At 40.6% G+C, this 23,042-nt stretch overlaps 1 protein-coding gene across 4 annotated transcripts in view; it reads right to left on the reverse strand.

Annotated features, from left to right (window-relative positions):
• Positions 1-23,042, reverse strand: part of SPATA45 (spermatogenesis associated 45) — a 31,132-nt gene that overhangs the window by 7,538 nt on the left and 552 nt on the right. For 2 of the 4 annotated variants that reach the window (XM_086694179.1, XM_086694180.1), the window contains exon 2: positions 18,656-18,821. The gene's annotated coding sequence lies outside the window, so the exon portion shown is untranslated. Of the gene's footprint in view, positions 1-2,330; positions 2,493-18,655; positions 18,822-18,967; positions 19,094-23,042 lie in introns of those variants that run through there. The other 2 variants (XM_086694178.1, XM_025921251.2) reach the window with 2 other exon arrangements.

A 23,042-nucleotide genomic window follows, 5' to 3' on the forward strand; every position in this document is an offset into this window, starting at 1 on the left:
TTCCTTGTTTTGCTTTTTGTTTTTTGTTTTTAGTTTTTTAATGTTTATTTATTTATCTTGGGAGAGAGAGAGAGTGAGCAGAGGAGGGGCAGAGAGGGAGAGAGATCCCAAGTAGGCTCCATGCTGTCAGTGCAGAGCCAGATGTGGGGCTAGAATTCACGAACCCATGAGATCGTGACCTGAGCAGAAATCAAGAGTTGGAAGCTTAACCCCTGAGTCTCCAGGTGCCTCTCCTTGTATGTTAAGTGGAAATAATACCCAACTCACAGAGTGTCATACATACAAGAGCCTAATATAGCCAATCCTCAATAAATGGTAACTTTAATATACCAGGCACAGTGAAATAAGGGATTTGTTCAGCTGGATGTATAGTATTTTTTCATTTGGGTTTGTTTGTTTGTCCCTCCAGTTATTAATCTGTTTACTTGCCATGCAGCCAGAACCAGCTACATAATTTGTGGGGCCCAGTGAAAAATGAAATTGCAGGGCCCTGTGTTGAAAATTCATGGGCCCTTTTGAACATGGGGGCCTTGTGTTAGTGCAGAGGTCACATGCCTATGAAACTGACTCTCTGTATGACATAGTAACAGGATGGTTTCTATGGTTACTTCACCCAGTTTTACAGTCTCTTAAGTGGAGATAAATAAGGTGTATAACATATGACTTTTTAGGGGCACCTGGGTGACTCAGTTGGTTAAACATCCAACTTCAGCTCAGGTCATGATCTCACAGTTTGTGAGTTCGAGCCCCGCATCGGGCTGTGCACTGACAGCTCAGAGCCTGGAGCCTGCTTCAAATTCTGTGTCTCCCTCTCTCTCTGCCCCTCCCCCTCTTGTGCTGTGTGTGTGTGTCTCTCTCTCTCAAAAATAAATAAAAAATTTTTAAAAATTAAAAAAAACATACAAATTTTTAAAGAGCTTTGAGTGGCACCTCGCTGACTCAGTTGGTGGAGCATGTGACTCTTGGTCTCAGTTTGGAAGTTTGAGCCCCATGTTGGGTGTAGAGATTACTTTTTAAAAATCAAAACACACACACACACACACACACACACACACACACGTGTGTGTACTTCGATACTTACAGCCTTATTACCAACAACAGCCAAACTATGGAAACAGCCCAAATGTCCATCAACTGATGAATGGATAAAGAAGATGTGGTATATATATTTACAATTAAATATTACTCAGCCATCAAAAAGAATGAAATTTTGCCATTTGCAATGACATGGATGGAGCTTGAGTGTATTATGCTCATTGAAACGAGACAGGCAGAGAAAGACAAATACCGTATGACTTCACTCATATGTGGAATTTAAGAAACAAAACAGATTAACATATGGGAAGGGAAAAGAAAAACAGAGAGAGAGAGAGAGAGAGGGAAACAAACCATAAAAGACTCTTAGTGATAGAGAACAAACCAAGGGTTGGTGGGTGGGTGATGGGTATTAAGGAGGGCACTTGTTATGGAGTACTGGGTGTTATATGTAAGCGATGAATCACTAAATTCTACTCCTGAAACCAATACTACACTATATGTTAACTAACTAGAATTTAAATAAAACTTTGAAATAAATAAATACAAATAGGCGAAAAAAAACCCAAAAATAAAAAATAAAGGACTTTGAAAATATTAAGCATGTATATACAGTACATCCTCATTATTCATGAATTCCATCTTTGTAAATTTGCCTACTCATAAATACTTATTTGTTATCTCAAAATCAATACTTGTGGCATTTTAATAGTCATTCCCAGAAATGCACAGAGTAGCAAAAATCTGAGTCTCCTTGATGTGCATATTCCCAGCTAAGGTCAAACAAGGGGACACTCCGCCTTCTTGATTCAGCTTTCATCCTATAAACAAGTGTCCTTTTCCTGATCTGTTTAGTATTACTAGGGTTTTTTGTTTGTTTGTTTTTCTTTTTTTTTAGAATGCTCCCCAAGTATAGTGCTAAAGTGCTGGCTAGTGCTCCTAAGCAGCAAGAAGGCTGTAATGTGCCTTATGTGTGTTAGATAAGCTTTGTTCAAGCATGTATAGTGCTGTTGGTTGTGAGTTCAATGTTAATGAATCAACAGTATGTATTAAATAATTATACATACAGATACATACATGAAATAAGGTTATATATTGATTGGTTGACAAAAATCTTATTACCAGAGACTCACAAGGACCTATCCCCGTATTTCCCCTAAGAGCAATTGACTGAGTATTTGCTAACTCAATACTTGGGGCCACTTTATAGAACATGACTACTGCAAAAACAAGAATCAACTGCATAGATGTAGAAAATATACTCCTGTTTCTACAGGTATGTTATTATAAATTACCTTTAATGTACAGCAACCCAAAGCCTATTTGAAGTCCACTGGTTTGGATCAGCCCACTGAGATATTACCTTGGTGATGGGACATTATGAGCTAAGCCATTCCAACTTTGTTCTATTCATAGAACCCTAATTAAGAGAAGTTTTGGAGTTAGAGGGACCATTTACTTATCAGCCATGTATCCTCTAATAAATTACTCAATCTCTCAATATCAATCTCTTCATCTGGGATAAAGATACCTATTTCATTAAGTTGTAGGTTTGTGTGTATACTGTAGGAGGTAGGGAAGAAGTTGGAATTCAATGAGATGTGCATGGAAAGCTCTTTACATTGTGCCTGGCATCAGTTTATTACACATACTGATATTTGTTGAACACCTACTCTGTGCCTGGTGTTGTTCTGGGTACTGGGGACAAATGGATACCTATCCCAATGGAGCTTATAGTCTAAAGGTTTAAGGTAGGTACTTAGTAAACCACAGCTATTTTTATTGGTTTTATTAAAACTTCTTATTTCACTTGGGGAATTATTTTATTCATACGTCTTTTTTTTTTTTTTTATCAGAAGAGGAAGCCTCCCTGTAAAAAAAATCTTCAGAAATACAAAAGTAATCATTTCTTTTTCTTTTTACAGGAATACAGGATAGTAGAAATAAGACTGGTATTGAAGAGAGCAGTTCACAATGCCAGAGAAATGAATTCCCTAAAGAACTATATGAAGGGTCAGCAAAAGAAGACCACCCAACTCTGATGAGTTTGGTGTCTCTGATGAGACCAGTGCAGGGCAGCTGCTGAAGATGAGAAGGTATTTTGCTGTTGGTTTTGTTTTTTTCGTAAAGCTCCCAGATAATCCAAAAGGCTTATCAGGAGATCTAATTAGTTGGGCACAACCCTGGCACCTGTGGGCCAGGGGCTAAATCCTCCCTCGCTAGAGTGCAACCTGGAAGAATATTTCTGCATCTGTGAGCTTCAGCGTCCTTAGCTGAAATGGGCTGATATCAGTACTGAGATATTGTGAGGATGAAATGAGACAACAGATGAAGGGACTTGTAAACTATAAAGTATATAAAGCAAGTGTTGGGGAGGGAAAATTTTCCTCTAACTTCAAGATTCTTCTGGCTGGTCTAAGAATTAAATTGACCTAAGACAGATAACAGGAAAGAATCAAAGTTAATTTGTACGTACAGAGGTCCTACAGATACGACCAAGGCTGGTAGCTTGTTTTATACAAAGAAACAATAAATTAGTGAGGAGTTGACAGGATAAAGAAAACTTATGTTTGGGAACTTTAACTAGTAAGAATTTCTAAACAGAATTTGGACTGGGGCAGTAAGTTAGTAAAAGTAAGAAGGTTTGTTTATAAAGGCTTCTTCACCCTGAATTCTCTCTCTCTGATGATAAGGATGTCTCTCTACCTCCTGGTACAGGGAGAGTACCTTTCACATGGGAGATTAATTTCTTGCTTTCTGGAGACAAAGGAGTGTCAGGGTCTCCTTTTTGCACTGGCTGTTTCTTAAGTAACCTTAACTCAAAATAATCAAGATGCCAAAGTGGGATATTTTGGGGTAGCCTTCCCTGAGCCCCAACACAAGCATTATAAGTTTTTTCTAAAATGTACATTGGTTAGATTAGTTTATCAATTCAGAAAGTTATGTGTGTTGTATCTAAGAGTAATGCTCTATCATTATTTTACAAGGCAATCATATGTCACATAAGAGAGCCAATTTGAATAATTCTTAAGCCAACAATTTTTCCTCGCTCAAAGGTTACTCTTCCAATAAAGATTTTAGGCTACATTCTAAGGTATCCTATCCTCATTTTCCTAGATTTACTCTTATTTGCTATGATGGGTAGGCCACCACAGGATGTGATGCTTAAGCATGAGCATTATTTTGAGCCAAAAACAATCAAGGCCCAAACAGTTCAGGAAGAAACTTTGACTTTCCCCTTGGCTGCCTAAAAGAATTCAAATAGAGGACCTGGTCCAGAAAGGGAGCAATCACCGCAGATAACTACAGTATAATATGAACTACGTTGGTGGACAGGGAGGAACCTAGCCAAGTTTGTTAAAATTTCTCTATATCTCATTGTTTCTATATGGCCCTGCAAACATTTACTTACTGAAAATTTATCTTTTTCATCTTCCTGGGATTTTCTTTACTTCCCTTTGAAGTCTCAAACCCCTACTTTCATCTCCATTGTTCAGGATGACATATATACCCCCACTTTCCTGACTGTCTTTGGAATCTCTCATGTTTATGTAGATTTCCTGTACATTCATAATTAACAGGATTCAAATAACAGGATTCTGTCCTGTTAATCTATCTCATGTCAATTTAATTCTTAGACCAGTTAGATGAATCTTGAATGGGAGAGGAAAATTTTTCCTTCCCAACAATTGTTTTCATCTTGAAATAATCTGCATGCCAAATGGTACATCTTGGAGCCACTGTTCTGAATCCTTACAGTTCTCTCCTCTGAAACTTCCCTGGAATTTTTACATATTAAAAGCTAAGTTGGTGACTGTGGAAAGAGAAAATGGGTTAGGAGCCAAGAGATCTGCAAAGGGAGAGAAAAACAGAGAGTAGAATGAGGAGCAAACAGAAAAGAACAAATCAAAGCACATGTCCCATACAACATTAAACCAGTTCCCCAATTCTGGAAATAGGTCAGTGCAACAAAATGTCTGAACTTCATTTACCTGGTGAAAAATATTAATCCTTTCTTTTAACAGATATAAGCTAGATACTATTTGCAGTGTTTGATTTACATGGAAGTAGCATTTTTCACTGATGATTGCACAAACTTCTCCTTGCTGGGCAGTGTATCTAGGGTACATTGGTTTTGGAGTGCCATGCAGGCTAAGCTGTTAACTTCTGACTCGAGTATTTTCAAAGCTTGCATAGTGATATCAAACTCTTGTTCCATTACCACAGAGAGATTTAGGACTGCTTTTCCCAATTCATAATCTCCAAAGTTTGGAAATACGACCCTCAATGCTGATAAAAAAACCTTGGAGTTGTGATGTACAAGCAGATTTTTTGACTTCCCAAGTGATACATTTACATAGCACGCGTTTAAGAACAGAAGAGCCCACGTTTGTAATTTGCCTGGCATTTAGGGTGGAGTATTCAGTGACAGAAGAGGCCAAGTATCCAAGTTCACATCATTCTGACCATTTAGGTGGGAACCCTTTACATACTTTGTTGCCACATAAAATAGAAAGACCAATGTGGTTTACAGACAAGGTTGGAATTGAACCTGTAATTCCCAGGGTCTGGAGTATTCCATGACTTTTGCCATTGGTAAAGTGAACTTTCATACATTTCCATGATCCATGAGTTCCTGTCAATCTGTAAGATTGCAGAATACTATAATTGTTATAGGAAGCCTATAGTCTGGTTTGGGCAGCTGTAAAACTTGGTTCTGTCAGTCAGGAATAAAGGCGGGTTTTATTTATTTATTTATTTATTTATTTTTAATTTTTTTTTTCAACGTTTATTTATTTTTGGGACAGAGAGAGACAGAGCATGAACGGGGGAGGGGCAGAGAGAGAGGGAGACACAGAATCGGAAACAGGCTCCAGGCTCTGAGCCATCAGCCCAGAGCCTGACGCGGGGCTCGAACTCACGGACCACGAGATCGTGACCTGGCTGAAGTCGGACGCTTAACCGACTGCGCCACCCAGGCGCCCCTAAAGGCGGGTTTTAAAATTGGGTGGAGAAAGGATAAAGAGGTCTGTTTGGGGGCTGCATATTTAGTAGCTCTGTCAGTCCTATCATTTCCGAAAGATATAGCATCAGTTTTCTTAGTATGGGCTGAACAGTGAACAATGACAGTTCTAAAAGGGAGATGAAGAGCTTGTGGTAGGCAGCAATTATATGCCCATTAGCAATGGGAGTACCTGCAGAATTGAAGAATCCAGAGGATTTCCAAATGGTGCCAACAGCATATTTGGACTCTGTGTAAATAGTAGCAGTTTTCCCTATGTCAAACTATAATCTCTAGTAAGAGCTGTGAGTTCGGCTGCTTGGGCTGACTTTACAGTGGGCAAAGAACATGCCTCCATTGTTTCCTATGGGGAAACTATGGCATAACTAGTTATGTTTCCCCATAAATGTCATTAACAGGAGCCATCAAAAACTAGAAGTTAAGTCTGGGTTGTCTAAAGGGATGTCTGAGAAATCCTCTCATGGCTTTGAGACCATTTCTATAGTTGTAAGGCAATCACCAGGAATAGCGTGGGCTCTCCATTGTCAGGGAAGGGTAGTAAGGTAGCTGGATTTAAAGTGTTACAACGATGTGAGATGATGGGAGGGCTAGTCAAAAGAGCTTGTTTGTAAGTGGTCTGTCACTGTGTAGAGAGGTGCCGTGTCTTATGAACTCGTAAGTGAGCAGACACAGCATGGGGAACACACAGGTGAATGGGAGAGCCTAATGTAAGAGTACTGGCTTTGTCAATCAAGGTGGCAGCTGTGGTCACCACAAATAAATAAACATGGGGGTCAAGCCAATGCCACAGGGTCTAACTGGCATGAGAAATATGCTATTGGTTGTATCTGAGAGCAAAAGATTATCCTGGAATGCTTGCAGCGATGCCATTATTTTCATGGCAGTATAGATGAAAAGGTTTGTTAAAATTAGGTAAACCAAGAGCTGGGGGTGTTGACAATGTTAGTTTCCAGGCTTGAAAGGAGGTTAATGTCTCTGAAAGCCAGGAAATGGGCTCTGGCTGGTGTCTGGGAGAAGGGCATACGGAGGTTTAACAAGGTCTACAAAATTAGGAATCCTTTGGCTGCAATAGTCAGCTGCCTCCCCCCCAATTTACATAACCATTGATTTGTTTCAGGGAGATAGATGGACAAAATTGATGGATGGTGTTGTGGAGTAAGCGTCTGATGCCCTGAGATGTCTCATGTCCTAAGTAGTTAGTGGTTGTTTGCAACCCTTGAAGTTTAGATCTGGAGGCTTTATGGTCTCACTCAGCCAGTGCCTTTAGGGGGGTGAGGGAATCTATACAAGTTCCCTACTTAGTTTGATTACCCCCTGATTAAAATCAGAGGTGACAGATAGAGATAAATCCTCGGAGCAGATGGTAGAGAAAGTCACATGAGTGTCAATTAAGAAATCCAATTCCTGATCCTCATTTTAAGGTTAATGGTGGGCTCTGGGGTGTGACTGAGGACCGGCTGGCACTGTCATTCAAGGAGGAATTGTCCCTCAGGAGAAAAGCACACTCTCTGAGGGTGATAGGGTTTAGGAAATTGCTTCTTAAATTTTCTTCTTTCTTAATACAGGACAATTTCTCTTCCAGTGACCTGGATTCTTGCAATATCTGTGCTTGTCTGGGGGCGAATAGGGGGAGATCTGAATGGGCCTTGAATTACTCTCAGAGTCCTGCTTTTGCCTTTCCAAAGATTCAGGTTGCAAAGCAGGAATTGTTGCTATCAGTTCTTTTTCTCCTGCTTTCCTGCAAGCTATTTTCAAAGAATTAAGTAGCTGCCTTCAGGGGCAGCTGGGTGGCTCAGTCGGTTAAGCAGTTAAGCGTCCAATTTCGGCTCAGGTCACAATCTCATGGCTTGTGAGTTCGAGCCCCGCATCAGGCTCTGTGGTGACAGCTCGGAACCTGGAGCCTGCTTTGGGTTCTGTGTCTCCCTCTCTCTGCCTCTCTCCTGTTCATGCACACACACACACACTCTCTCAGAAAATAAACATTAAAAAAAATTTTTTTAAAGTAGCTGTCTCCATTATTATGCTTAGTGGTTGCCCTCACCAACAGAGCAGGTGGATTTGTTATTTAACATCCGGGAGAAAATTTCCCACTAAAGCAGAAATTAAAAGATTGCTATGTTCCAGGGCTTCTGGATTTAATGCAGTTTGTCTTTGAAAAGTATGTACAGAACATTCAACAAAGGCTTTTATGTGCTCAAAGAGCTAAGTACATAGTTCATAGTACTATGTAGAGTGCTCAAAGGAGAGCTCAAAGAAGAGCTATTATGTGCTCAAAGAACAACTAAGTACATAGTTCAACCTCAGACCAATTTACTCTGAGGGGGAACACCTCGAACATTGCTCCTATGAAGCCTTAGATATCAGCCTCCAACTGAACTGTTTCCTGGTCATGTGCAGGAGGGGCTGGGAACGGCTAGGGCCATCTGTTTCCTTAGTGAGGGCGGTATTCTCCAGGGGACCATCTAGCTTGTCTCATAACCATCATATTGATGTGGAAATGTTGGGGATTGTAGCCAATGACCACGATAGAATTTTTGAGACATCTTCGATGTGAAAAGGTGGTTTTATTAAAACATGGGGACAGGATGGTGGGCAGAAAGAGCTGCACTGGGGTTGTGACGGGTGACTGATTATAGCAGGGGGTTAGGGAAAATGTAACTCTCTAAGGAATTTTGGAAGCAAGGTTTCCAGGACCTTGAGGGGGCTAGCTATGGTTAGGAAAGGGCCATTTATTACTGTCTAATAAAACCTTAGTTATGAGACCCTTTAGATATCTTTCAGGGGGCCATATGCTTAGAGTATAATTGCCAACATATATCTTGGGGGGTAGAGATAAAGGAATTTCAAAAAGAGTTTTTACACGTTTAAGTAGACTTACAGGATCCTGGGGGGCTGGCTAAGAGTGTCTTTTGCCCTCAGCGAAGTGTCATCATCCAGGCAGCTGACTTCCTAGAGGAAGGTCACTTTGCCTGTCTCAAGGACTTGTCAGTGGACTGTAAATTGTAAGGAAATTTAATTGTTTTATTTTGCCTTTCTTTCCCACGTCAATATAATCATGGGTGGGAAGAACAGTCCTTAATAGCCAGTCTAGGCCAGTGTGAGTGGGGTTGTAAATAGCCACTAATCTTTCTAATTTCTGTAAATTTGGTAGGATCCTCCCAGAGCATAGGTAAAGGGGTTTTATTTTTATTTTTTTAATGTCTTTTAAAAATTTATTTTGAGAGAGAGAGAGAGCAGGGGAGAGATATAAAGAGAGGGAGAGAGAGAGAGAACACTGAGCAGGCTCTTCATTTTTCAGCATAGAGCCCGACGTGCGGCTTGATCTCAGAAACCGTGAGATCATGACCTAAGCTGAAATCAAGAGTTGGAAGCTTAACTGCCTGAGCCACCCAGGTGCCCCTAGGGGCTTTATAATTTAAAAGATCTGCTGCTGTCCTGGGGACATGAATTCTTTGCCAGGATACATCCACAAAGGACATGGCACAGGAATGCCTGCAACTGGCAGAGCTTGATTACAGAGCCCTAGAAAGTGGCAGGAGTCGAATAATAAGAGCAAAGCCCTCTTGCTCTTCCTGGGTGCTTTTGCTCAGTTCACTTGCTGACATTCAGTATTTACCTAAGTAAGTTGTTTTCCCTAGGATTAGAGGTCAGGCAGAAGTGCTCTGCAAATATTGTCAGGAAAGGGAAATTGTAATAGGCAGCTGGTTGTTAAAATGTTTTTTTTCCTGGGAAAGTTGGAGTTTTAGGATTCGAGGAGATGGGGCTGGGCTTTGAGAAGGGGGGTTTATTTTATTTTATTTTTAAAATTTTTTTTAATGTTTATTTTTGAAACAGAGAGAGACAGAGCATGAATGGGGGAGGGTCAGAGAGAGAGGGAGACAAAGAATCCGAAGAAGGCTCCAGGCTGCGAGCTGTCAGCAAAGAGCCTGACGCGGGGCTCGAACTCACAGACCATGAGATCATGGCCTGAGCCGAAGTCAGAAGTTCAACCGACTGAGCCACCCAGGTGCCCCAGAGAAGGGGAGTTTAGACCAAGGGTCCAGAGCCAGTTTGCTTTCACAGTCTATCTTTGGAAATGAACTCTCTAGATCTTTGTGAGAGCTGCATATTTTACACTGTCTTGTGGGATGCTTCTTGTGTCCTTGGTTAAGGCATAAGAAGGCTTAAGCTTGACTCACTACTGAGATGAACAGATCCTACTCATCAGTGGCCAGACAACAGATCTTCTAAATTAGAAAAACTACTGTATTTGAAAAATTTTAGAGAGCTCTCATCCTAAAGAATTGTCTTATTAAAATTAAAAAGTAGATACAAAAGAATGTAACAGCAAACCTCAGAGAATCCTTTTTCCAAGATGAAAAAACAGAAATTAGTCCTTAGACCAAAAATTAAAACTCTGCATCCAACATAAGTTCTTCCTTCTTAAGATCCAAACAATTAAGCAGACCATCTTCTGGCACACCTGTTTATTTTATGTCTAAGAGCTGTGGTCCTGGAAACTGTAGGTATCTAAAAAGCAGGAAAAAACTAGTAAAATCTTACTAAGCTTGTTTTGTGTCCTGGGAGCTTGGCTTGGCTTTCTGCCTGCCCGGGACATGCTGGCTGTCAGTTCTTTCTTTTGGCTATCTTTGAGAATGATTCTGGATCTTGAGAAGGTAATAATCTTTGCACCCTCTTTGAAGACCCTTTGAAGGGTCCATAAAGTTGTTCAATATTGCCAGAAATATTTACTATCCATACCAGCTAAAAATTGACAGGATATTTTTAAAAAAAACGTTTTTTAAGTAGCTATATGGTTAAAAATTGATCAGAAAGTGGAAGCTGATAGCCAAAGCCTGATAGGAATTTTTTTTTTAGGTCTCCTCCCCTATGCTAAAATAAAATTATATGCCCTGTTAAATAACAAAAATTCAACTGAGGACATTTTAATGGTCTAATTGGCTTTATTAGTTGATTCATGAATTGGGTAGCATCCTACCTAGGAAGTAGAGGGGAGCTCCAATGGGCTACAGAAAAGCAAAGGTTTTTAAAGGTAGACAGAAAATGGAAAAAAGAAAATTATTTGCAAAGAATCCATTGTTTCAGGCAAAGTTACCTTCTTAAAGGGAATGGGAAGGGCCCATGAGTAAATTTCCTAGTGCTGACCAGGAACTTTTCATGTTGACTACGTAAAGCTTGCACTCCTGGGGGGTTGAAACTGCAGTCAGGTTAGGTACTAAGCCTTTGGGTTACAGAATTGAGACCTTAACCTACTTGATGCCATTTTGGGCCTGTGGTTTTCTTTTTAACAATTCCCACCCCCCTTTTGATCAAGCTCTCTGCTGTCAGCACAGAGCCCGCTTGGGATCCTCTGTCCCACTCTCTCTTTCTCAAAAATATATAAACATTTTTTTTAAATGCAGCTCTAGAAGCAATGCAAAGTCTATCTATTGCTTTCACCAATCCTAAAACTTCCCCCATTTTTCTCATAAGGCTTGTAAATTATTGACCTTAAAAAACCAAAGTTCTTCTCGGAGGAACTTACATTCTTTCTCTGTCCTTTCGAGATAAAAATCTTACGTTTGTTGCCTTTGCAATATAAACACCCCAGGGGGTATCTAAAACAATGGCCACACTTGCCTAAGACTAAACGGGGTAGGAGCAGGAAAAATGACCTTATAAAAAATACAAAGTGCTCTACAGCTTCCATAAGATTACTTGTCAAGAGCAAATACAAATCATGTGCCTTCTCCACAAATACTACTGGTAAAAAGCTTTAGCCATCCAAGTAGATAAACTTAACTTATATACTAGTGAGTTTTATATTGCTATACTTGATTCGTAGCTAACAATTTTTAATGGAAAGCTATAAAAACTCTGTTTTCTACATTACAAATATGGTGTTTTTCTACCTCCAGATGGTATTACCAGAATTAACTTGTAAAAGAGCACTATATAACTGGCTTAAAATTAAGCACTTATAACTCAAGCAGTTCTAAATCTCAAAAATATATTAGAAACAAAGCTAAATGTTTTTCAGGTTCATGTGATCTAGGAAAATTTTCAGTTAATAAAAGCAAAGTTTAAATTTGTTGGTTTAATAAATATAAGAAATACAGATGGCCAATAGACACATGAAGAGATGTTCAACATCACTCATCACCAGGGAAATGCAAATCAAAGCTATAAGGACATACCACCTCACACCTGTCAGAATGGCTAACATCAAAAACAAGAAACAACAGGGGCGCCTGGGTGGCTCAGTCGGTTAAGCGTCCGACTTCGGCTCAGGTCATGATCTTGTGGTCCGTGAGTTCAAGCCCCATGTCGGGTTCTGTGCTGACAGGTCAGAGCCTGGAGCCTGCTTCAGATTCTGTGTCTCCCTCTCTCTCTCTGACCCTCCCCCGTTAGTGCTCTGTCTCTCTCTGTCTCAAAAAAAAAAATAATAAATAAACGTGGGGCGCCTGGGTGGCGCAGTCGGTTAAGCGTCCGACTTCAGCCAGGTCACGATCTCGAGGTCCGTGGGTTCGAGCCCCGCGTCAGGCTCTGGGTTGATGGCTCAGAGCCTGGAGCCTGTTTCCGATTCTGTGTCTCCCTCTCTCTCTGCCCCTCCCCCGTTCATGCTCTGTCTCTCTCTGTCCCAAAAAAAATAAATAAACGTTGAAAAAAAAATTAAAAAAAAATTAAAAAAAAAATAAACGTTAAAAAACAAAACAAGAAACAACAAATGTTGGTGGGGATGTGGAGAAAATGGACTCCTCATGCACTGTTGGTGGGAACACAAACTGATGTAGCTACTGTGGAAAACAGTATGGAAGTTTGTCAATAGAACACTATATGATCCAGGAATCACACTACTGGGTGTGTACCCAAAGAAAATGAAAACACTAACTCAAAAAAATATATGCACCCCCTATGTTTTTTGCAATATTATTGACAACAGCCAAGATATGGAAGCGGCCCAAGTGTCTATCCATAGATGAATGGATAAAGAAGATGTGATATATATGTAATATGTACAATGGACTATTACATAACATATAATATATGCAATGGAATATTCCTCGGCCATAAAAGGAATGAGACCTTGCCATTTGCAACGACATGGATGAACCTAGAGGGTATACCACTAAGTGAAATAAGTCAGTCAAAGAAAGACAAATATCATATTTCATTCATATGTGCAATTTAAGAAACAAAACAAGTGAACAAATAAAGGAAAAAGAGACAAAAAAAACACAGACCCTTAAATACAGGTTACCAGAGGGGAGATCAAAAGGGGGATGGGTGAAATAGGTGAAGGGGATTAAGAGTATACTTCTCATGATGAGCACTGAGTAAAGTATAGAATTGTTGACTCAGGGTGCCTGGGTAGCTCAGCCAGTTAAGCCTCTGACTCTGGCTCAGGTCATGATCTCACAGTTTGGGGGTTTGAGCCCCACATGAGGCTCTGTGCTGACAGCTCAGGGCCTGGAACCTGCTTCAGATTCTGTCTCCATCTCTCTCTGTCCCTCCCCCACTCATGCTCTGTCTCTCTCAAAAATAAACAAACATTAAAAGAATTGTTGACTCACTATATTGTACTCTTGAAACTAGTATTACACTATATGTTACTTACATTTCAATTTAAAAAAGAGAAAAAAGTATGATACAGATGCTGAAAAAAATAAGTCTTTAGAGTTATCAGCATTAAGTATGATACTTTTCCACCTTGGTTTACTAAAAGTCAAACAAGCTCATGTTATCTTTGTTACCAAAATTGTCAGCCTAAATAAATAAATAAATAAATAAATAAATAAATAAATAACTTAAGATGATGGCTAACTGCTTTAATGTTTCATAAAGTTTTCATGAGTAATCTTGGTATGATTATTTTTTTTAACGTTTTACTTATTTTTGAGACAGAGACAGAGCATGAGCGGGGGAGGGGCAGAGAGAGAGGGAGACACAAAATCCGAAGCAGGCTCCAGGCTTTGAGCTGTCAGCACAGAGCCTGACGTGGGGCTCGCACTCATGGACCATGAGATCATTACCTGAGCTGAAGTTGGAAGCTTAACCAACTGAGCCACCCAGGTGCCCCTCTCGGTGTGATTATTAATAAATGAATTAAATAGATGTAAATATGCATCAAACTGGGCAAATTTCTGGAACTAATGAAAAAACTGAATTCAAGCCGAACAAGAATTAATTATATGGGACCAAGTGAACTGATGAGGATGATTTTAATTTTATGACTTTTTGTTTAAAATATAGTTGGTTCTTTAATTTTCTGTTTTATAGATAGAAGGAAGCCTTTCCTCTTAAGCTATGCCTTCTAGCAATTTGATAAATTATACCTTTGTAACCAGAATTGAAATATCTTTTTCTCCCTATCTGATCTCTCCAGAATTCAGAAACTCTCAGTGATATTCTTATATTTTCATGGCAATATAGTTATTTGCCCAAGTTCAATAAGAATCTGCTCTCCTTGTAACATGACACAGTTGGAAGCTGGTTATATTACAAAGGCTTTGACTGGAATGTCATAATTGAAAGAGACATGCATAGATTTAGGTGTGACCAGACTGCTTTAAGGAACTAAGGTTGACTCTATGGAGTCAATAAAACTCCTTGGAAATATCAGCGTGGTACCTTCCTTGCAGGATTCCTAACAGCCTTACCAGTTGAGTCAGGAAGGTCACTTCCTGGCAGGTGCAAGCCTCTCAGGATATTCGGGGGACCCCAAGAAGAGAGTAATTAATCCAAATCTATAGGTATTACAAAGTCTGACTGCAAGTATTTGGTTTGACTTCTTCACCTTGAGAAGCTGTTAAAAGGAGATTCCTTATGAAAAGTTCCAGCAAGCAAACCGAAAGGAGCATATATAATCAATCATCACTCCTGCTGTATTTATATGATCAAGCCAAGCTTATTGAAAGTAGATTTATTTTGCAAACAAATTAGTCTTTGCTTTGCTATCTTTGGTAGAAATCACAGTATTTATAAAGAAAAATTATGTTTCAATAACATACCTTTGTGGATATTAGAAGCTAATACTATTCATTGTAAATTGGACTGGATCCTAAACTCTTCTAGCTATAAACCTTCAAACTATCATTTCCAATTTTTCCCTACCATTGTCTTGAAATCATTAAGAACTAAAACTGCCCTTTTTCCCAAGCCATGCAAACTAAAACTGGACAACTTGGTATATAAACTTCAGAGAAATCGCCACAAGAGCTCATGTGTGGACGATCCTTGTTGACTATTACTATGGGCGCCACTCAGAAAAATCACAGAGACACTCAAACTGCAAACTAGGAAAGTCTATCAGATAGCTACTATCTGCCCTCAGTCCATCTAGAAATCAAACATCAAACATACTTCAAATCTAACATCTAGAAATCTCAAGTGGCTACCCTCAGAACTCAGAAACTGGTTTACAACTTGTTCCAATCATTAACCATTATTTTTCTTTTGTTTCCACAGAAATGCCTCTGATTAAATACCTGATTGTTTGCATAATATAGGCCTAACTTTGGTAGCCTACCTGAAAGATGGCCTTCTGAAATGAATTTAACTGAACTGACCTATCGTCAGGACTGAGTCTAGTTCGATGAGACTGAACAATCTACTGGCTCAACTTCTGGACGATGAAATTTCTTGAGGAAATTTCAAAGGCAGGACTGCGGAGGAGCAAAATGTACCACCCCAAAATGTGTTTCTCTGGCTCAACAAGGAGGAATTTGTGTACTCATGGGGGGAAAATGTTGCTTCTATGAATAAAATCTGTTAAAAGATTAGTATTTTTCAGCAAATAAACTAATTTTACCCATTATATGAGACTGACCTATTCCCAGAGTAGGAGACTGATCTAATGGGGTGTGGGGTAACATGCTTCAATCTGTTCTTTTCTGTTTGTTCATCCTCATTTTCACCTGCACTGTGTTCTCCTTTTATGGACCTCTTGCCACTCAGTTACTAACTCTCCACAGCCACCAGCTCAACTTAAAAAAAAATATTTGTTTGTTTATTTATTTGAGAGAGAGAGAGAGAGAGAGAGAGAGAGAGAGAGAGGAAGGGACAGAGAAAGGAGAGAGACCAAGAAGGCACCAAGCTCAGCACACAGCCGAAGATGGGGCTCAATCTCATGACTATGAGATCATGACCTCAGCCGAAATCAAGAGTCGGACGCTTAACTGGCTGAGCCACCCAGGCGCCCCATCAACTTTTAATACATGAAACATCTAAGGAAGTGTCAGAGGAAGAAACTGCTGAGGTTCAGGGCAGGCCACCCCAGGATGTGCTGCTTTGGCATGAGGATTATTTTGAGTTAAAAACAATGAAGGCCCGGAAGGCTCAGGAAGAACCTAAGACCTTTCCCCTGTCAATTTTACAAATAAAATTGCCAGTTACTTTATTTGGGAATAGCAGAGGAATTGCAATTCAGGACAGGCAAACTATGGTGAACATAGGCGAGTCCAAAGAGACAAAGGGAAGGTCAGCTTTTAGTAGGTTTTAGAAGAAAATGGCAGAGGGTTGTTTTGAACAAAAGTTCGTTGGAGGAGCACCTGGATGGGTCAGTTGCTTAAGCATCTGACTTCAGCTTAGGTCATGATCTCTTGACTCGTGGGTTCAAGCCCCATGTAGGGTTCTGTGCTGACAGCTTGGAGCCTACTTGGGATTCTCTCTCTCTCCTTCTCTCTTTCTCTGCCCCTCCCCCACTTGCATTTTTCTGTCTGTCTCTCAAAATAAATAAATAAACAACAACAAAAAAAGAGTTCGTTGGAGAAGAACAAGAGTTTGGGGTTGTGGAACTTTCTCACCAGCTGTAAGCAGTGAGTAGTGCTTTGTCGCTGGGGCTGGGAGGGAAATTCCTTCTTTTTCTTAAAAGCAAGAGATAAATACCTCTGTGAAAAATGCCCTCCCCTGCCAAGAGAATTCTTATCTTCCTTCTCCCTGCTGCAAGCAGGGGTACAGGTGCGAGAGCTCCCCCGTCAGGGCTTTGAGACTCCATTTGAAATGAGGTTTCCTTTACTCATTGTTACACCTCAAACTTCCTAGAATAATTTAGATAGGGGACCTGCTCCCGGAAGGGAGCTATCACCACAGACAACTCACTACGTTATATGAACTAGGTGTGGTAGGCAGGGGGGGAAGCTAGCCAAGTCAGTTTGCTAAAATTCCTCTTTGGCTCTCATTGTTTCCGTAAGGCCCCAGAAAACATCTGTTCACCAGACGTGCACCCGGTTTCACCTCCCTCTGAATCGCTTCCTTTCTTTTGAAGTACCAGACCCTTACTTCCTTCTCCTTAGTTCAGGATGACACATATACCTCATTTTGCCTGTCTTTGGAATCTCTTATGTTTTGGATTCCCTGTGCGTATGTCATTAAACTTGCTTTCTCCTACTAATCTGTCTTACATTGTTTTAATTATTTGACCAGCCAAAATAGCTAAGAGGGTGAGGGGGGAAATTTCCCCCTTCCTGACAGCTACTCACTTCAGACATTACCAAGGTCTCATTTCGTTCCTACTCTAAGGTTGTAGGATACAGCACCACGCATGCACAGTCATGGCCAAATATGTAAAATTGAATTTAAAGTGTGTTTAGTTACGTTTCAGAGGGAGACAGGGCCTGGTTTAACCTCTGATATAATTTCATTTTTAAAATTTTGCAATAATGGGGCTGGCCATTTTCCTAATACTAGTCGCTGCCACCTAAAAACATTTGTTGAGTTAGATGCCAGTGACTCTGTATGAAATGAACTGCTCTCCGGGAGTTAAAAATTTCCTGTACCCTTCAAGCTTCTTTTATCTGGTCTAAGGATTAAGTTAACATGAGGCAGATTAACAGAAGAGGAAAAAAAAAAAAACCCCAAAAACCCAAAAATTTAATTATGTGCACACACAGGCCCAATAATGAAATTGAGACCTAAGGCAATGACAAGGCAGGCAGTTTTTAAACTTTTTCATCAAAGAGACAATAAACTTGTGAGGAGTAGACAGGAAAAAGAAAACTTATGTTCAGGAGCTTCAATTAGTAAGAAATTCTAAACAGCATGTGGGCTGAGGTAGTAAATTAGTCAAAAGTAACAGAGTTTGTTTATATGGCCTTCTTGGCTTTAAATTCCCTGTTTCTGCTGATAAAGATTCCCTATCTCTCTACCTCCTGGCACAGGGAAGGTGCCTTCCACATGGGAGATTTATTTCCCCTTTTCACAGGACACAGTTAGGTCAGAGTGTCCTTGCACTGGCTGTTTCTTCAGCAGCTTTAATGCAAAGTCATCAGGAAGCCATTGTGGCCCCTTTTGGGGTGACCTGCCCTGGGCCCCTACATTGCCAACTAAAGAAATTGTTTAGGTACTGAGGGTGTTATAATAAGATATAAAATCCAGTCCCCAGCTTCAAGATGCTCAAATCTAGATAAGGGATAAAATATGCAAAGGAAAAGCTAAGTAACCACCGGGAAATGTTCAGTGAGTAGCTCCAAAGGTGTTACTAGTCAGAAGAGGATGACATCTCTAGGGGCTCCAATCACGGAGACAGACTAACAAAGGAGGTAGGAATGGAACTGACCTGGACCATAAAGGATGGGTAGGATTTGGCTAAGTTAAGGGAAGAGGGAGAGCATTTCTTACCCGATCATGAGGCAGACTGCAAGATAAACACAAACATGGCATACTAGAGTCACTGAGTGGCCCGATACGGTGTGATTTCTTCTCTGCTGTGCCAATCCTTCTCTGCTGTTGGTTTTGTCTCCAATCTGCATACTCAGCCACATCCAGCTCCTTCTGTGATCCAGACCTAAGGCAGAGGTGGCAGGGAGGGCGGGATGGATATCAGCAACCTCCCAAGCCTGGAGATCAGGAATTAGTCTTGCTAATATACACCTACTACCATGCTAATGTGTTTTAGTGATTTATAATAAGAACAATATATCTGGTCTTCACCCCAAAGTGTCTGGCACAGAACTTCTCAAATCTTGGGACTTTCCTGTGCTGATTTCTTTGTCATGTTAAGGAAGTGACTTTTGTAAAGAACCTAGGGATGGGGCCTGGTTGCCAAGGGAACCAACCTAGTGACTAAAGGGTTGGAACTTTCAGTCCCCTCCCCCTTCCATTTGGTTTCTCTGTAAGAACCCAACTGGCATCATGGGCCAAAAGGAACCAAGACAAAAATACACAGAAGGGAAAATCCTGGGATCCTTTTCTATGAATGTTTTACACACACACACACACACACACACACACACACACACACACACACACACAATGCCTCAAGGGGAAAAAAAGGTACATAATAGGAGGATTCAGGTTTCCAGCCTCTTCCACCCCTCCTTTCCCAACTTAATCTTTCCACAGACTACAATAGCATAAACTCAGCCACTCGGGTGGATAGAGCACGGTAATGGTGGTATAAACTGAAGGTAAGGCTGCTGAAATCTACCCGCTTCCTCATGAAACATGGTGGATTTTACATCTAATAGCCTTGTTCTGGTTTGCATCTTAGCCTCTTAGACTGCAGGAGACCTTTGCTCAGGAACAGCCACATCACTCTTGATAGCATCTTGGACCTTGGTTCCTGGATGCCATTCACATCTCAGATTACTCAACTGCTACTTATTCAAATCTCTCTCAGACTTGGCATTCCACACCCATAATGTAGCTCAATCTCCTCTTGACTCCCAGCCAAGTGATGCTCCCAATACTGTCCTCTCTGGCAGAGAGTAAGGTTTATGCTGTTATTCATCCAAATTTATGATATAAAGTATGATTCATGCCTAGCTGGTTAATAAGTATTCAGAGAGAGGAGGCAAGGTTAAGAGTCTGGGATGATACTACAAAGAGATACTGCTGAGTTTTCCCTTTTCTGTAGTCCATTCTTTACTTAGGGAACTTTGTTGAACTAAGCATATGAATTTTGTCTAATCCTTTCTTTGGAAGTATTTTACTTTTCGTAAGTCATAGAAACCGAGAGTCAGAAGAAATCTTAGATCTCATATAGTTCAATTTTCTATGGAATTCAGGAATCCTATCCACAGCACACCTCGTCCAATACAGGTACCATCTGTTGTCTAGATATGTCGCATAGTGGCCCATTCAACTGTTGACCACCTCTAATAAGAAATCTACCACTTGTTAGGCCAAGAGTAGTTGGTATACTCCATTGTGTGCTGGCCTTTCATGGCATTCTCAGAGCACCCTCCGGGGAGGAGCTCTACAATTAGGAATTCAGTCTGAGAGAGGTTGGAGTAACTCTAGGGCAATCCAAGCAGGCTTCAATAGGCAAGATGGGATCAAATCTAAGATAACATGAGAACAAGATATAACTCTGAGGAAAGACATGAGTTGATAATAATGGCTTTGGGTAACATTTCCTGGGTATAGTACTGATTACTATAGATCAGAGGTCAGGCACTATTTAAGCACTTTATATTTATCAGCCATTTATTTCTCACAACAATTTCATGAATATTGTCTTCATATTCCAGTTGCAGAAACTGAGGTACACTGTAACTAGTCCAAAGTCATGCAGCTGAAAGAGCTAGAATTTGAATCCAGGCCACTTGGATCTGGAGCCTGGACCCTAACCACTATATAAACTACCTTAATAACTGTAATTAAGAATGCCTAAACCATGTGCCAGCCATCATTCACTCATTTATTCCTCATAATAACAATCCTATGAAGTATATACTATCATGAAACAGCTAAGTAATTTGCCCAAGGGTGTGCAGTTAGTGAGTACTGAAGTTGGGATTCAAATCCAGGTAGATTTTCTCCTGGATTTTCTCCTTTTTCTTCTAGAAAAAGCAGATTTTCTAGATCTGCTTTTCTCCACTCCTCTAAACCCTCTTGATGCGATGCTCCATGTAGATGGTGACAGGGTCAGATACAGAGCTTTGCCATGGGCAGGGAAGGCAAATGACAAAATGGGCAAGAGTAGAATAGGTGCCAGATGGTAACAAATGTGGAGGGAAATTAGATACTGACTGTGATCCAGGATGCCCAGAGGACTCTCAACACAGTCCTTCTTGCTAAGGACATAGAGAAGCCAAATCATCTCTAAATAGAAAAAGCCTATATACAATCAGAAAGAATGCCCCCTTACAGAAGTACATTCAGGAAGCTGCCTCCGTGCAGAGAAGGAAGTTACTGTTCCGATCTGGCAGAAGACAAGCTTCAACACACACTGGATAATGGGGAAATGAGGCCTAATATAATCTGCCATTTTCTGGTTTCAGGAAGGGGGTGGGACATTTGCAGATACCTGAATGTTTACTATGAACATCTGGAATGAAGGTATGGCTGGGACAAGTAAAGAAAGGTCCATTTAAAATTCTACCCGTTGGATTCCCTTTCTAAACAGCTTTGCCATGAGCTATGTAGAAACTTTCATGGTACATGAAGGTATTTAAAAAATGTCTCTGAGTATTGGATAATAAGTCATGTGGAATGTTAAGCAGTGAAATTTGTTTTTTGTTTTTTTCCAGAAATCCATAAAATAAACTTCTTAATGAAGACTGAAGTCCTTTGGATTCCATATTTGGTTATTTGTTTGTTCATTCAGAGAACACAGCTCTATAATTTGAAATATTATCTAAATCAATGTTTAGAAAATCATATTTGCAGGGAAATTTGCAAGTCGAAAAAACAGATTCATTTACAAAGCAAGTAATTATTTAAAATACTAAATAGTGGGGCGCCTGGGTGGCGCAGTCGGTTAAGCGTCCGACTTCAGCCAGGTCACGATCTCGCGGTCCGGGAGTTCGAGCCCCGCGTCAGGCTCTGGGCTGATGGCTCAGAGCCTGGAGCCTGTTTCCGATTCTGTGTCTCCCTCTCTCTCTGCCCCTCCCCCGTTCATGCTCTGTCTCTCTCTGTCCCAAAAATAAATAAACGTTGAAAAAAAAAAAAAATTAAAGATAAAATACTAAATAGTAATTCGATGCTTGTTAGCTGCACTCATTCAGGAAATAGCAATACATTTTCAGACTTGCCCTCATGGAGCTTACCTTCTAGTGGGGAGGGAGAAAATAACCAGAAAAAAAAAAAAAAGTAAAATATAGGACATTTTAGACAGTGGTAAGCTCTAAGAAGAAAAATTAAGTAGGGAAGGGGACAGAGGAGGATGAGGGGGAGGAGGAAGAGGAGGAGGAGGGTGGCGACATGTGGCAATTTATATAGCATGGCCAAAAACGATATTAAAATGCACACGGTATTCCTTAAAGTTTAGGATTACATAGTATTTCACCTGTACTGAGAGGTATCTGATGTATATCTGAGGCATAGATCTGATATACACCACCAAAATAACGTTAAGAGGCAAGAGAAGATGTACAGGGTTTTAGGCTTCTAGATAAGCAGTACTTTTCAAGATTAAACCCATAGTGAGACACCTCGGATTTCAATTTCACTTTAATAATGAATATTTGGAGTCTTTCTATTTGGTTTTTTTTTTTTTCAACGTTTATTTATTTTTGCGAGAGAGACAGAGCATGAACGGGGGAGGGGCAGAGAGAGAGGGAGACACAGAATCGGAAACAGGCTCCAGGCTCTGAGCCATCAGCCCAGAGCCTGATGCGGGGCTCGAACTCCCGGACCGCGAGATCGTGACCTGGCTGAAGTCGGACGCTTAACCGACTGCGCCACCCAGGCGCCCCTTCTATTTGTTTTGTTGCAAAATTAGTTTCCTAAACTAGTAGCAGGGCTAACATTTTCTCTAGAAGACTCTCAAGGCTAGGAACCCGTGCTCTTGAGAGCAGGAACTATGTTTCTTTTTTGTTTTTAATTCCCCGGGGCACCACAGTGTCTGGAACATACCGTTCAAAACAAGTTCGGTACCTGGAACCCACTGAACCCACTGAATGTGCATGTCCAGTAAGTGCTAACTACAGGAGGTGGTCCAAGGGAGAATGTTGAGTCACGAGGTCTGCTCAGGCACAGCACCGTTCACCAGCCTCAGTCATCAGCAGGCTGTGTGTGTGTGTGTGTGTGTGTGTGTGTGTGTGTGGTGGTTTGGGGCGGG

Source organism: Puma concolor, chromosome E4 (genome assembly GCF_028749965.1).
Source record: "Puma concolor isolate L17-30 chromosome E4, mPumCon1.1.hap2, whole genome shotgun sequence".
Classification (NCBI taxonomy): Eukaryota; Metazoa; Chordata; class Mammalia; order Carnivora; family Felidae; genus Puma; species Puma concolor.